This window comes from Paroedura picta, chromosome 8 (assembly GCF_049243985.1).
Source record: "Paroedura picta isolate Pp20150507F chromosome 8, Ppicta_v3.0, whole genome shotgun sequence".
Classification (NCBI taxonomy): Eukaryota; Metazoa; Chordata; class Lepidosauria; order Squamata; family Gekkonidae; genus Paroedura; species Paroedura picta.
This window is the reverse complement of record NC_135376.1, coordinates 95,647,113-95,661,371: the sequence shown is the minus strand read 5'-3', so window position 1 is coordinate 95,661,371 and position 14,259 is coordinate 95,647,113.

Here is a 14,259-nt window from a genome sequence, read left to right as displayed (position 1 = left end):
TGTCATCTCCAAACAAAATAGGCTACCAGCTTGTTGTTTTAAGTGTGGGACATGTCAAGCCTGCAAGTTCATGGAGAAGGCTAAAAGCTCTAATTTATGGGTGGTAGATTACAACATCATCATTCACCAGGTCATAAATTGTTATACATCGGGTGTTATCTATTTAATTAGGTGTGCTTGTCTTAAGATTTATATTGGTATGTCCACACATGCCATGAAGACCAAATATTAGAACACACATCCAGAATAGAACATTCTGTCATTCAGGCCACCCTCACCCAACTTTTTCTAGAGGCTGATCACTCTTGGGATCAGTTGAAATTTACAGCCATTGAGCAGATACAACAACAGCATGGTTTAGAAATGTTAAACATTCAGAAACATTTATTACGAAGAGAGGCAGAATGGTTTTGCAAGCTGAATATCTTACACCCCAATGGGTTAAATAGCCTGATTGATTTGAAGCACCATTTATTAGATCCTAAAAATGACAATGGTAACTTGTGCTTTGGTATAAGTCTTTTGGGTGTTATGGAAGAAAACCTGGTCACCATTCCAGAATTAGCCCAAAGTGCCTGCCAGTTGTACAGAGAGCTTAGTCTTTCTGATGTGACCACATTTGAAAGTCATTTAAAGGTGAATAAAGGTGGGTGCTTCGGCGCCTGAAGCAGACAGTCTCTCCCAGCATAGCAAACATTGAATGTTTGCAAGAAACAGGCATGCACATACCAAATTATATTTATGCAAAAGGTCTAGAGGAGTGTGATACCTGGGAATTCAAAGGAACTGACTGCACTTCTGACTTCGTTAAAAGATTCATTACCAAACAATTTAGGGGTTCCACTTTTCTAGCTCACAATGCAAAAGGTTATGAAAATGTATAATTAGACAACTGTTGGCAGATTTGGACCTCATCACACAGGGTGGATAACTGATGGTGTTACTGTTAAGAAGCTGAGCATCAGGTTTCTGGATAGTTTAAACCTTTTGCCAATGAAGCTGGCCAAAATGCCACAGGCCATGGGTTTTGAGGGCTGCAAGGGATTCTTCCCCCATTTCTTTAACACTGCTGCCAATTCTGACTTTGTGGGGCCAATACCTAGGATGGAGGATTATGGTGTTGATAACATGATGTCAGGTGAGAGAGCCACAATTATGTCCTGGTACAAGGACAACCAAGGCTCTGTATTTAACCTCCAAAAAGAGCTGGCCTGTTAAAATCCCGAGAAAGGCCTGTCTCCTGTACAGGGGAGAAATTATTGCCATGTCCTCAGTTGACCCTTTTAATTACATAACTCTTGCCAGTGTTTACACGGCCATGTACAGACACATGTTTTTAAAGCCAAGCACAATTGCCCTGCTGCCATACAACCACTACCATAGAAAGACAAAGAGATTTTCAACCCCCCTCTATACAGTGGCTACTGTAGCTTAGGCATAAAGGTTTTGGGATACAGCATGCACTAAGAGGTGGTGAGTTTCAAATAGGCCCTTATTTTCTTGATGGCTATGCTGTAGTTGGAGGGCACCCCACAGCATTTCAATATAATACATCCTTTTTCTATGGCTGTCTGACATGCTTCAGCCCCACTGACAGCAATCCATTGACATCCTTTGGTGATTAATACTATAGAACACAACGGAAAGTTATTTAAAAAGCCCCCGGGGTTTACGGTTAGGAGCTTGTGGGAACACGAGTGGAGGGTGATGGTGAAGGTTGACAGTGATCTTAAAGCTTTTCTGCATGAGAATAAATTCCCATCACTTCTCCACCCCAGAGATGTTCTCTTTGGGGGGGGGGGGATGCTATTTGTCTATATTACAAACCTAAAGTGGATGAAAAAATACACTACTATGATTTCACCAGCCTGTACCCATTTGTGAACAAGACAACGAAATATCCAGTTGGACATCTGCAAATTATTTATAAGGACTTTGCCCCATTATCTGAATACTTTGGCATGGCCAAAGTTAAGATGCACCAACCTCAAGGTCTCTTTTTCCATTTTACCCTTCAAAGTGGTAAACCTCTGTTCCCCTTGTGTCACACATGTGCTGAAGCTAAGCAGAGAGTGAGAAGGTCTCTAGAAGGAACATGTTGTACTGTAGAACTGATGAAAGCTATAGAGAAGGGGTACAGGATCATGTCAATGAGTGAGATGTGGCATTTCGCAGAATGCTCTGAAGAACTGTTTTCAGAAAATATTAAGCTTCACTTCCACCAAAAACAAGAGGCTTCTGGTTATCCGAGCCACTGTACAGATGATGAAAAAAGGCAAAATGCATTGCAGATTACTAAGAGAAAGAAGGCATTCAACTGCGAGCTGATCATATAACCCTACAAAGCGGTCTACAAAGCGGCAAGTCGCAAAACTTTTTCCAAATTATTTCCAGTTTATCCAATTCTATTTCATAACTGACCATGACACTACATATGAAGATTCATACTCCCAACAATGTGTAATAGATGAGAGAGCGGCAAGGCTGGACATCCTAGATCAGGGGTGGCCAAACTGTGGCTCTCCAGATGTTTATGGACTCCAATTCCTGCATGCTGGCAGGGACTCTTGGGAAATGTCATCCATGAACATCTGGAAAGCCACAGTTTGACCACCATTTCCTAAATACAGCAGGCAAAGAAAAATTTGGAGCCATATGGGAGCAATAGACAAAGACAGGAGAAGGCTTTCTTCTCGTGTTCTCAGTCACCGATCAAGGTTGTTTTGGAGAAATTCATAAGTTTCAAAGGCAGAGTCTTTGAGTGAAAGATTGTGATGAATTCTCTATGATTCTTGTTGGGAACAAATCAGTATTTGGACCATGAAAGACAGGTAGCACAAGAGGAAGGGCAACAATGAGCAAGTAGTAACATATATTGAAGCATTGTCTTCCATATACAACTAAATATAGACCAAATATTTCATGAACTTGTCAGAGTTATAAGGAAATTACAAGAACAAGAATCCCCTAATTCCTCAGAGCCAACAAGGAATGAAAAGGAAAAGAAAGTAGGGGCCCCATTTTAGTTACCAATTTAAGTTGGTACTAGAAATATTGGCAACTAAAATCCAAGAAACAAAAGAGATCACCGGAGTCAAGATTGAAGGTAAAGAATTTAAATCAAAATGTTATGCGGACGACGTAGTCTGCACTTTGACAAACCTAACAACTTCAATTCCAGCACTCATGGATCTGCTGAGAGACTTCGGGCTTTATTCTGGATATAAAATAAATAAAGCCAAAACCAAAATTATGTTACGAGGAGTTACAGACTCGGAGATACGAGCTATCAAAGGAAATACTGGTTGTGAAATTAACCCAACATGGGTAAAATATCTTGGAATTTATTTGGATAATGACTTTCAGGAACTTTTTGTTGGCAGTTATGAAAAACTTTGGAACAATATTCAATTGGATATCAAAAGATGGAATGACATGAAATTGTCTTGGTCAGAACGGATAGCAACAGTTAAAATGAATATACTGCCAAAGTTTAACTTTTTATTCCAAATGTTACCATTGGATATCGCGGAGAGAACATTCAAGAAATGGCAATCGGCAACCAATAAATTTATCTGGAGCAGGAAAAGACCTAGAATCGCTTATAAAATATTACAAAAAAGACTGTCTTGCCTCCAATATAAAGATTTGCTATCCAAAACTGGTGTGTTCAAAAAAAGACAGGTGTTAGAAAAAGAAGGTGTAGATATCCAATGGCTGGAATATAACCAACTTTTGTCACGGTTTAAAGTGGAGTTTCAACAACCTGTAGACTTGGGGGTTTCTATACCAGAATTTGAAAACTTACTGATCCAAGAGAAACCTCATTTACAAGGGCAAATATATAAAATGTTATTGAATTATGAAACTGAAATGGAACAGGTTAAACCATGTATGATCAAATGGATGCAGAATTTAGAGACGAATGTAACAATAGAACAGTGGGAATATGTATGGTCTAGAATACCAAAGCTGACTAATATATACTCAGAGAAAACTGGTATAAAATGTTTTATAGGTGGTATGTAACACCAAATTGCAAAAAACTGTGATAACAAATGTTGAAAATGTGTAGAAAAAGTGGGTTCTTTTTGTCACATATGGTGGAAATGTGAAAAAGTATATAAATATTGGGCTAAAGTGCACACTATAATTCAGAAAATGTGGGGTTTAAGATTCCCATTGAAACCTGAAAACATGTTATTAAGCATACTACTGCAGTGCCTCCCAACGCAAAGTAGAAGCCTGTTCTTCCACACGATGACTGCAGCAAGGCTAGTTTGGGCTAGAAAATAGAAGATGCAAAATCTACCTTCGATAGAGGACTGGTTGACCAGGTTGGCAGACCTGGCCAAAATGGCTAAATTGACATTGTTAGTCAATGGAAAGACCAAAGAAGATTTTCAAGAAGAATGGGGCCCCTACTTAAACTATCTGAGAAGATAAATTAAACAGGGATAAAATAATTCATTTTGTATTAAAGCGATACAAGAGTATAACTTGTATAATGTATTTATTCTTTATATATATATATACTCTGTTTTTTCTATAAATGAAAAATAAAAATCGATGTGTCATCGTCTAAGAATCCTCCAAGCCAAGCTATCAATTGCCAGATCAATGGATACTTTCACATGTGTTTCTATGTCTCCCTTGGTGTCTTGTCTATCTTTAAATGTGCATGTTGTATAAATGGTCACCAAAATAGCCTTAGTCTAAATGAAACTGGCTGACCCCAGTCATGACCGTTTACTCCCTGTGTTACCCTAGAGGTAGCCCATAATGGAAGGGTGCCTCACACAGAGACACCTTCACACTCAGAAACCAGCCTGGCAGAGACTGACTATGGAGTCAGTAGGGCCTCTCAACAAACCTAACAAGCCAGGCCAGGTCTCCCTCTTGTTTGGGCTTCACTACATTTCCTCCTTGCTCAACTGACTGAGCTAAATGTGCATATTATCGAAATCACCCTTTCCCAGATAAGCCACCAGATTGCCTTTTGGAAAGTCTGAACTAATCCAATCTTCTTCTGTCTTGGTCTCCTGTCACACCCTGGTACCAATGATCCTTATTGTTCTTCCCTACTCCCCATCCACCGAGCAATGGGAGCCATTATGCAAATCCCAGGTGAGAGCCTGATTGCATCTCCACCTGGAGTTTAGACAAAGACAAATGCTAATCCCATCAGCAAGGCTCATCAGGGGGATTGTTCTCACAGGCCCCTGACCATGAGTCACACTCCATACCTCCCCCCTCTAGTGACCTTTCACTTCAAACCCACCTATCAGGTACTCAAAATCTCAGGAACCAATCAATGGTGTCTTATCTCATACCTCACCTCCCAGTGGGCTGACCTGTGGGTGGCCCAGGGTTTTCAAACCCTATATATGTCCCAACACGCAACCTCACTGTGTGCTGTGCTCTCTATACACCCAACGCATTGCTTTGAGCTTAGGTGCTGGTCTCCCTTCCTTGCTCGCCTGGAAACCAGGATCAGGTGCAGTATAATTTCCTTTCCCCCTTTAGAAGTTTGTGTGTCCTAATGTATGTGTGCCTGTGTGTTTAATAAATAACTCTTATTCAGAGAATCAAGGTCTGGTTTAATTCAAGGTGTCTAAGGAGTTCCCATCTCCCGTATACAAACGGTGTGAAGATCCTGGTTGCTCCTCCTCTTGCAAGCTAAATTCCCCTTCTAAATTTATAATTCCCCAGCAATTCGAGTAACAGCTGGGTACTCATTTTACCGACCTCGGAAGGATGGAAGGCTGAGTCAACCTTGAGCTGGCTGCTGGGATCGAATCTATCCCCCAGCAAGAAGGATTCCAGAGTACTTTACATCTTTAGAATCGCCTTCCTTGAAGCGATTTTTTATGCTAGCAAGACTGAACCTCCTACCAACAGCAGTGACTAAAGATCGGTACGCCAAAATCCAATATACCAACAGTCTGCCCATGTCCTTTAGTCTGCCCATGTCCTGCAAAGAAACGTGAGTCAGTGGAACACGTTCTCCTCTTTTGTAAGCCACATAACCATCTCAGAGAACGGCACATATTTCCTCTTGTGGGGGCAAGCAAGACTCACAGTCCTGCAACAATAGTGCACTTTCTCTTATCGGATCATAACCCTCAAATAACTGAAGGCCTGGCAAAATTCCTTCATGGGATTTTCTCCAAGTGACCTGGGATCTGAACCACCTTGTCTTTTGTATAAATGTTTTATTATGATGATGATTATGCCAATAAAGGTATTTCATTGACTGATTGATTGATTATTGCCCCTAGCCACAGAAGAGGGCGGTATATAAATATATGAAATAAAAAAATAAAATAAATACAAAAAAAATAAAAGAGCAATAAGACATGACTTAGTTTATTCATTCATTTTATTATTCAATTTATATCCCACCGTACATGACAATGTTCCTGAGGATCTGCAGCCTGGCCACCTTTGAGCTAGCCCAGGCAGCCTCAAGACCATCTCCTTTGGTGCGCTCACCGGCAAACTCAACAACTACCTGAGCCCGGAGCCCAGCAGTCGACAAGTGTGTGCACTGGGAGGGCGAGCGGCTGAGTCCATTGCTGCTCTCCGGACCATGGCAAGATTCTGCAACCTCTGTGACACGGAAGAGATGCTGAGGGACTGGCTGATGTGCGACCGGCTGATGCGCAACTTTCGGGATGAGTGAACCATATGCTGCTTCCTCGCCATGAAGGACCCAGATTTCAAAATGATGCTGGAGCAAGCACTGTCCATCGTTGTGGCTGTCTGGGATGCCAGGGAAGTTCATGGCCACAGCCCTTGGTTGCACCATCACAGAGTAGCTGCCATGCACCACAAGGCTGTCTCCTCATCTGCTGAATCCAGTGAGAATGAGATTGACTGTTCCCCGGGTGGTAGATTGTGCCACTCTGCTAAGCATGCCTCTGCCAGCTGTCCCAGCTGCCATGGGAAAATGTACAGCTTTGGGCTGGAAAGAGAAGGAGTAAAAGTGCTTGCTTTTTGTGTATTGATCAGAATCGACTATGAATGTTGAGGTATCCGGATCTGCTAGCAATAAAACTTTCTATTAATCCAGAAGTATCGTTGTTAGTCTGCCCTTGACACCATGATCCTGGCTCTGACTCTTTGCTTCCTTGTCATGAGGTCTGCATCCTCCTCCTGTGGTTGCATCAGCCAAGTATATGAAACCTTGGAAGACCTAGACTTCACATTGGAGGGTACAGATGGAACAAGCACAAATGTTTAAAGACCATTGAAACCAATACCCAAAATACAGATCAAGCTTCACATCAAAGGGTCTCCCTGAGAGACAGAGTTTGAAACCAGCTCGTCACTCTCCACCATCTCTAGTGACGTGCTTCAGTGGCTATGCCTGAACTGTTGGCCACCACTGCATCCCCTGCCTATCACCATGAAGGACTATAAGGGCACCAAGTTCATGGGTCCCGGTTTCAGAGACTACTACATGTCCTACAAGTCATTCTCTGGGCCACTGCATCTGCTTGTGGTTAAGGGGAAGCGCATTGATGTCCTCGACCTGGAGTGGCTAAAACCACTTGGGATCCTACTGACAGGCATCAACACGGTCCAGGCTGTGGCCCTCACAAACATCTGTGCAGAGTTCCCAGCCATCTTCAATCAATTGCTGGAAGACTACTTCGGTCTGCTGGTCTCTCTTGCCCTCGACCCTCAGGATGTGCCCATCCAGCTCAAAGCCTGGCGTGTTTGCTTCGCGTTGGAACCAAAGATGGATTCAGAGCTGGTCCGGCTCATCAAGCAAAGTGTCCCCAAGCCAATGGAAAAGATGGTAGATGATTTCAGGCCCACTATTCGTTCTGATCCTTGTGATTAAAAAATGGAAGACCCGGAAAAAGGCATAAAAGAATTCATAGCTCAAATTAAGGAAATGAAGCAGAATAAGTTTTCCAGAGATTCTAGGGACTACTCATTCCCAAGTCTATTTATGGATGTCCTTCTTCTGTTCCTAAAAAGAGAGCCAAAGTCAGGTGGAGGTAGACTTTGTGTTCTGCCCGAACCAGCTTGGGCTAATGGTGCAAACTGGGTGCCGGACACATGCTGCTGCCACTCCCTTACCCAGGGCCAGGTTCTGCAAACACGGTTCTTGATGGTCCCAGGGTGCCCCTGCAATGAGACCCTGAGTTGGTGGGTTTCTGGTATTCCCTCTCGGAGTGAGGGGGGTTGTTCTACTATGGCATGCTGCTGTATGTCCCAAAAGAGCTTCCTATCCTGGATATGTGCCATGACAGCATAACTCAAGGGCATTTTGCTTTCCAAAAAACATATAATTATAATGCAGATTTGTAGTTACATATTTGTGCCATGGAAAACTACTAAAAAACGTTTCACCTGGCTTTATTGGATCAGTTTAGCCATTTACATCATCTTTTTACTTCTTCTGCTTCTACAAAGAGCTGAAGGGTCTATACCAGATACACCAAGTAGTTATTTTCTCAAAAATCTTAGAAGAAATGAATCAATGATCTCTGAGATTCCCTGTAGCCACAGAACTACTCCATAAATTATTGCTTGATTTATTTCTCAGACAGCTGGGAGCAAGTGGAGAGAGCTGCTGGGGAGAGCTGCTGCTGCTGACCAGTTGCACTGCCTAGAAGTTATGATGGACATCCAGGACACACATCCCATCATCTGCAATGAGTGTGACATGATTGCCTTCCTTCCTGAAGACAAGATGGACTACATCTGCCCCAAGTGTAAGCTGGTAAGACTTTTGGAGGAAAGGATTAGGGGCTTAGAAGAGAGGATTATTACTCTGAAAGAAATTAAGAAAGGGGAGGAGTTCATAGACAGGAGCTGTGCAACTCTGAATAAAGAGGATACAACCAGTCCTGAAGAGGATATGGGGATTGACCTCCTTAAGGAGCGTCTGCAGACAGTTAGAAAAAAAGACTCAAAGGCATAGAGCGAGATGGTTCTTGGGACCTTTGGAGCTCCAGAATAGATTTCAGGCCCTTGCAGAGGAGATGCAAGTCCAATGAAGGAACAAGTCCCAAAACAAAGTCTAAGACAAAGTGAAGAGGTTACAGGGCTAGAAGGAAATGGTGTTCAGAAAAAAAAGAGAGTACTGGTAATTGGAGACTCCCTACTAAGAGGAATGGATCGTCATGTGGCTGGGCCAGACCCCCTAACCCAAGAGGTGTGTTGCTTGCCAGGAGCAAAAATTAAAGATGTTTCAGAACGGCTGCCCGAACTCAAATCTATGAATCACTACCCATTTGTGATGGTCCATGTGGGTACGAATGACATGTCCGTGAATACCATCGCTCCTATTAAAACAGGCTATCAAGATCTAGGGAGGAAGCTCAAGCAAATGGGGGCACAAGTGGTATTCTCTTCAATCTTGCCTGTCAAGGGAAGAGGAATGCGTCGGGAGAGGAAGATAATGGAGGTGAATCAGTGGCTGCGTAGTTGGTGCTGGCAGGAGGGATTTGGTTTCTGGGACCATGGGATAGGCTTTTGTGAAGAAGGCCTACTAGCACCTGATGGACTGCACTTGTCGAAGTTGGGGAAGAATGTGTTTGGCAGGAACCTGGGGAGATTCATCAGGAGAGCTTTATACTGAAGCCAAAAGGGGGAAGGAGATGTTTAACATACAGAGTGTAAGGAAGGAGTCCGATCGGGGGCAGCCCAACCAGGAAGGCCAGCTCATAGGGAACCAAAAGTAAAAAGATTCAGATGCCTTTATACTAACACCCAAAGCATGAGCAATAAGAAGGAAGAACTGGAACTTCTCATGTTGATGGAAAGGTATGATCTAGTAGGCATCACAGAAACTTGGTGGAATGATTCTCATGACTGGAATGTAATAGTGGATGGATATAAACTGTTCAGAAAAAAACAACAGAATAGATCAAAGAGGTGAAGGAGTGGCACTGTATGTGGTTGGTGTCTGCTACCGACCGCCTGACCAACAAGAGGAAGTGGATGCTGCACTTTGTGAGCAGCTTGGGAAAATACCCAAGCGGCAGGACCTTGTCATCATGGGTGACTTCAATTTCCCAGATGTGTGCTGGGAAACAAACTCTGCGACAAATCCTCAGTCATGCAACTTTCTGACCTGCCGGGCTGACAATTTCATTTATCAAATGGTAGATGAACCCACAAGAGGTTCAGCCATACTGGACTTAATACTGACCAACAGGCAAGAGTTGGTGGATGAGGTGAAGGAGGTGGGGACCCTAAGGGGAAGTGACCATGTCCTCATAGAATTCCTTTTGAGATGGGGGGGGGGCAAGGAAGATTGTAGCCAGACGCGGAAGTTAGATTTTCGTAGGGCAAACTTTAATAAACTCAGAGACATGATGAGTGTCATACCATGGACGAGAATGCTGGAAGGGAAGGGAGCATGTGAAGGGTGGGCGCTACTCAAACAAGAGCTATTGCATGCTCAATCCATGACTATCCCAGAAAGACAAAAACACTGCAGGAGCTCTAAAAAGCCTATTTGGATGAACAGAGAACTTCAAGAGGAACTAAGAAAGAAAAGGAAAATGTTCAGGAAATGGAGGGAAGGTCAGAGCTCTAAAGAAGAGTACCTACAGGTTACTAGGCACTGTAGATCAATCATCAGAAAGGCCAAAGCTGAGAGTGAGCTAAGATTGGCCAGGGAAGCCCATTGTAACAAGAAAATATTTTTCAGTTATGTGAGGAACAAATGTAAAGGAGGCAATAGGCCCACTGTTGGGTACAGATGGACAAAGTCTAATGAAGGATGCAGAGAAAGCAGAAAGTCTTGGCGCCTATTTAACATCTGTTTTTTCCCACAGGTCAAAGGGTTTAGGCACATCTAGAGTTGGCAGTAGCCAAAGGATAGCGTCTGGGTGACAGGTTGACATGGACAGAGAGGTTGTCGAGAGGCATTCAGCTGCACTGGATGAGTTCAAATCTCCTTGGCCGGATGAAATGCACCTGAGAGTGCTGAAAACGCTTAAAGAACTTTCCAGAGAACTTGCAGAACCCAGGAAACTACAGACCAGTGAGTCTGACCTCTGTTGTGGGGAAGATAATGGAGCAGATATTAAAGGGAGCGATCTGCAAACATATGGAAGACAATTTGGAGATCAAGGGAAGTCAGCATGGATTTATCTCCAACAGTCCAACATGGATTTGTCTCCTGTCAAACCAACCTGGCTTCCTTTTTTGACCAAGTAACAGGTTTGCTGGATCGGGGAAATTCGGTTGATGTCATTTACTTGGATTTTAGTAAAGCTTTTGACAAGGTTCCCCATGATGTTCTGATGGATAAGTTGAAGGACTGCAATCTGGATTTTCAGATAGTTAGGTGGATAGGGAATTGGTTAGAGAACCGCACTCAAAGAGTTGTTGTCAATGGTGTCTCATCAGACTGGAGGGAGGTGAGTAGCGGGGTACCTCAGGGCTCGGTGCTCAGTCCGGTACTTTTTAACATATTTATTAATGATCTAGATAAAGGGGTGGAGGGACTGCTCATCAAGTTTGCAGATGACACCAAATTGGGAGGACTGGAAAATACTCTGGAAGATAGAGACAGAGTCCAACAATATCTGAACACAATGGAAAAATGGGCAAATGAGAACAAGATGCAATTTAATAAAGATAAGTGTAAAGTTCTACATCTGGGTCAGAAAAATGAAAAATATGCCTACTGGATGGGGGATACTCTTCTAGGTAACACTGTGTGTGAACGAGACCTTGGGGTACTTGTGGATTGTAAGCTAAACATGAGCAGGCAGTGTGATGCAGCGGTAAAAAAGGCAAATGCCATTTTGGACTGTATCAACAGGGGCATCACATCAAAATCACAAGATGTCATAGTCCTATTGTATACGGCACTGGTCAGACCACACCTGGAGTACTGTGTGCAGTTCTGGAGGCCTCACTTCAAGAAGGATGTAGATAAAATTGAAAAGGTACAGAGGAGAGTGATGAGGATGATCTGGGGCCAAGGGACCAAGCCCTATGAAGATAGGTTGAGGGACCTATCTTCAGCCTGGGGAAAAGGAAGTTGAGAGGGGACATGATAGCCCTCTTTAAGTATTTGAAAGGTTGTCACTTGGGGTAGGGCAGGATGCTGTTTCTGTTGGTTGGAGAGGAAAGGACACGCAGTAATGGGTTTAAACTACAAGTACAACAATAGATATCAGGAAAAATTTTTTCACAGTCCTAGTAGTTCAGCAGTGGAATAGGCTGCCTAAGGAGGTGGTGAGCTCCCCCTCACTGGCAGTCTCCAAGCAAAGGTTGGATACACACTTTTCTTGGATGCTTTAGGATGCTTAGGGCTAATCCTGCTAGAGAGCTAGGGTTGGACTAGATGACCTGTGTGACCCCTTCCAACTCTATGATTCTATGATTCCCCCCCCCCCCGAATGTTGGTATGGCTGCACTATAATATTTTCTTCCTTCTATGTGAGCAAAATGTGCCAGAGCATTTGTATATAGGCTTATTCTAATTCTAATTCTAATAGATTGTAATGGATTTTTCCAAGATAAATTTTGAACATATAACAAAGCCAAATATATGACTTCTTTAGTACTGGCATTCACCATTTACCAGTCATTTTTTTGAGCACAACAACCTCTTGTGAAGTAAGAAAAACTTAGGTATGTTTGTCTTACTTCCCTTTCTAGTCCTGTTACCGTCTCTACAAAGTGCACGCCTAGTTTAATATTGCAAAAATGTATTTTAATACATAAGACATAATGCCTCAGTACAGCCCTTTTAGAGCACAAAAATGATGGAATACATCTAGAAAAGAATGTGATTCATAATATATTGGGCCACTTAAACATTTTAAATTCCATATATCTATTTCCCCCATCATAATTGCTAAGAAGCAGCTGAGATTTTTTTTAGCTTGGCCTTATTCTGCCAGTTTATATCTCAGCCACGATATGGGAACATTTCTATAACAATTTCTTTGGGTCCAAAGACCAAATTTTGTTGACTTGTTTCCTGGTTTTAGATGTTTAGGCAAATGCAAAGTTGAAAAGGCCTTCTTTGGTCTGTTCTCTGGCCCATTAATTTGAATAATATACCAAGTCACTGTATCTAATTTTTCATGCCTTTTTCTGAGGGGTTCTGCAGTGAGGCATGTTTGAGCAGCCAGTAACCCATCGGCACCCTCCCTTGGGCCTGATAAAGACTGCTGCTTTGTCTCTATCCTGAGTTGTTAAGACCTCCTCTTTAAATCTTGGCTGTGACACAGGCTCTCTTCCAGCCTAGGGACACTAATCGGTTGTAAATCTTTCTCCAAAGAGCTCAGCACTTCAAATCTGTCCCTTCCGTCTAGCCTGCAGAAATCTTCTAGCCGAGTTTGTTTGCTCGGATGCTACACTTTCTCTTCAAGAGGTTGTCTGCGTTTAATCCCCATTTTGTTTTATTAAAGGCAAGGGTTGATATAGCTGCTGAAAATCATTAGAATTTAAAGGCTTAAAAGTTTAAAGGATTGATAAATAATAGTTCAAAAGTGGGGTTTGGGCGGGAATGCTAAACAAGAGAATGCAAAAAGAAAAACCGCCCTGAGCCAGATGGAAGGGTGGTATAAAAATATAATTAATTAATTAAAATAATGAATAAATAAAAATAAAAAATTAATAAATAGAAAGAAAGAAAGAAAAAGAATGCTGTTTAAATTCTTCTGAGCTCTGCTTGCTCAGGGCCACGCCCTAAATAGCCTGGTGCATCCGACAAACGGAGCCCCACAGAGGCAATTCCTATCGAAACGGGATTGAAAATGCAAATAACAAAAGTAAAAAAACAAAATTCTTTAAAAACCAATTATTTAAGGGTAACGCCCCCCCCCCCCTCCACACAAACACACAAACCCACTCAAATCCCACAGGGAGCTTCTCAAGCCAGACGCCTGAGCTCTCAGGTGATTTACAATCAGTCAGGAGATATTCAAATGCCAAAAGAGATGCAGTTTTCGGCTTCTCCTCTGACTGTCAGCAACATTGGCTGTCTGCCCAGAACTCCAAACTAGGCAGAGATAAGATTAGGTAAAACCAAAGAAAACAAAATATAAAATAAAATAATAGCCCTCAGCACTATTCCAGCCCCCGCAGGGTCCGTCTGCAGGTAGAGGCAGCTGTCTGGGGTTAGCTGAGCGTCCGGCTTAAAAAGGGGGAGGCAGAAGCCCATTGGCTGGCAACGCCGTTCCTGCAGGACCTGAGCCTCCAGCCCCGCCCTGCATTACAAGGTGATAAAAGACACAGCGGCCTTGCCGTTCTAAATGTTAAAAA